Source organism: Canis lupus, chromosome 7 (assembly GCF_048164855.1).
Source record: "Canis lupus baileyi chromosome 7, mCanLup2.hap1, whole genome shotgun sequence".
In the NCBI taxonomy this organism is placed as follows: Eukaryota; Metazoa; Chordata; class Mammalia; order Carnivora; family Canidae; genus Canis; species Canis lupus.
Window position 1 is genome coordinate 6,717,982 of NC_132844.1, and position 2,856 is coordinate 6,720,837.

The 2,856-nt window shown below is 39.4% G+C and overlaps 1 pseudogene; it reads left to right on the forward strand.

The window, feature by feature from the left end:
* The first annotated feature begins 1,769 nt into the window (after window positions 1-1,769).
* LOC140636221 (replication protein A 14 kDa subunit pseudogene) lies at window positions 1,770-2,237 on the forward strand (annotated as a pseudogene).
* Window positions 2,238-2,856: the final 619 nt, after the last annotated feature.

The window sequence follows — 2,856 nt, forward strand, 5'->3', positions numbered from 1 at the left end:
GTGTTACAAAAAATAATTTTAAGGAAAAATATCTGAGCTAGATTCTTCAGAAGTGCTATGGAATAAAATATGTATATAAGATACCTTCTTTGGTCTGTGAACTAGTAGTAAAAGATGGCCACTTTGGGAAGATAAGTTATTCTGATCTTATAGGTAAATGTCCTGTATGGTAGTGAATCACCTGGGAAGTCATGGAGGCCCCAACAGTGAGATAGTGGGGGGTGGGTTTAGGGAGGTGACAAGGAGAAGCCAGAGGGCTGTTCTCACTTCTATGAGCTAAAAGTATTTGCTCCTATTTATGGTATGAATGGTTGTGTCCCCAAAACATATATGTTGAAGCCCTAACCCCCGATGTGACAGTTTGGGGAGTGGGGCTTTGGGGAAGGGATTAGTTTTAGATGAAGTCATGAGAATGCAGCCCCATGACAGGATTAGTACCCTTAGAAGAAGAGTGAGAGACATCAAAGCTTCCTCTCTATCCTGTGTGAGGACACAGCAAGAAAATGATTGTCTACAGACAAGGAGGGGACCCTTACCAGAACCCAACCTTGCTGGCATCCCAATCTCAGACTTTCCAGCCTCCAGAATCGTGAATAACAAATTTCTGTTAAGATACCCAGTCTATGGTATTTTGTTATGGCATCCCAAATTGACTAATACAATGCAGTTCAGAGGATGAGACCAGAACTCTATTTTATAATCACTGTATCAAAATTCAAAGAGTTCTTTTTGAAATGTTCAATTATGGCTCAATGCTTCCAGATCCTTCTGAGGATATTTGTGAATTAGTCTGTATGCTAAAACCGATGTAATGTTGTTCTTTTTTTTTTTTTTTTTGTAATGTTCTTATTGTACCTTCTGTCACCTTAGGTAGTGGAATTCCATTTCATCTCCAATGGTTTGAAATTTGTGACACCAACTTGGTTAGGGTACAACTGCTCTATCAAGAAGGCCCTATGAGGTCCAAGCAACAGAGGAGGGAGGAGTGTGGCAGAGTTAAGCGGTGGGCTGGGAAGGCCACAGAGCAGGGACATGGTACATTAACACCATCAGAGGTGAGGCTAAAGGCCAAACCTGTTTGAGGAAGAGGCTGGAGACATTGACATGGTCCTGCTTGAGCTACCTAAAGGGTCATCAGTTTGTGACCAAACACTGTCATGTCATTCTTTAGTTGTTTCACATTTATGCAGCCTCTTCTGACCTACAATGCAAGCTTCCCAAATGAAGAGAATCTTTTTTCCTCTGTCTCCTCTTCCATTTCCCTCTCTTTTTATCCCTAAGCACTCAGCAAACATGAAGAAAGAAAGAGGTGGGAGAGAAGGAAGGGAGGAGGGAAGGAAGGAAGGGTAGTATGAGCAGAACTATTGCCTAAGTGCCAGTGGAATTGTTAAGATAAGTATAAGGTAAGTTCAAAATTGAAATTAAGTAGAGCTAAGATTCTGAATTTCAACCTTTTGGACAATATATCTAGAGGTTTTACATACTAGATTGATAGGTGGAAGCATGGACACTGATTCTAGGAATCACTGAACAAAGAGGAGTCAGTCCTCTGCAACTTTGAGTCTCCCCACATCCACACGGTAAAGGCAAGACAACTTTCCTGATGGATCCAGATTCACCACTGCCTAGTTGTACAGCCTTGAGCACTTAACCCCTATGCTTCGTTTTCCTCATCTACAAAATGGGTCTAATAATAGTACCTCTCTCACAGACTTACTATGAAAACTAAATTTAATATATATGATATATAGGGGGCTTGTGCCTCAACCATGGTGGACATCATGGAGTTGCCGAAGTTGCACGTCAATGACAGCACACTAGCTCAGTTCATTGACAGGCCGGTCTGCTTCATGGGGAGGCTGGAAAAGATTTATCTCACTGGAAAAATGTTTATTCTTTCAGATGGAGAAGGAAAAAATGGAACCATTGAGCTGATGGAGCCCATCTTGGCCTTTACAATGAAGCTGTGAAAATTACCCATGGGTTTCCTCAGTTTTTTCCTTTGGGGGTTGTGCAACATGATTGACCTTGATGAGCACATTGAAGACTGTCATAGGAAACCCCTGATATTTGAGGGAGATTTCTGTGATTTTTAATATTTAACATGTTCTCTTTTTTATTTCATTTACCTAACCTTATGAGATATTGCAATATCCCACTTTTGATGAAACCTGTCTGTATATTGAAACTTAAGTCCTCTTAAAGAATCACATCTCCAGTAAATGGTCAGATCAGATGCAAGAACAAAGTAGTTGCCTTGAATTTAGTTTTCTGTTTTATTAACAAAAGCTGAAATGGTGAAATATATATATATATATATGACATATAGAGAGATGTATTAATATATGTATGCTTAGCAAAATATCAGATACACAGAGACCATATGATAAATATTAACTATTATGTTTATTAATATCACTAAATTATTTTAAGTTAATAGCTTAAATGGCTTAGTAATATTAACAATGGGATCATTATTGGGCCTATGGCTCAAGCATTAGATCATGATGACGTACAATAGTGTGTTGCAGCTCATAGGTGAATCAATCTTGTTTAATAAAGAGGAGATTTATTCCACATTCTGGTGGATGTACCCATCCATGAAAAGACCCGAATACATTACACATATAGGGATGTTAGTCACTAACATGTGCTAACAGGAAAAAAATCCCTTTTCCTGTCATAATTATCACTAAGGAAAGAATTCATGAGAGCAGCCTAGTAAAGGCAAAATCTGCCCTCATACCCTGAGCACGAGGCAGTCTCATCTTTTGGAGATACTGAGTGCCCCCATCGAAGGCAGAGTAATCCCTGCAGCAATACAGTATAGTCTTCCAATGGACTCCTCTATCTAAT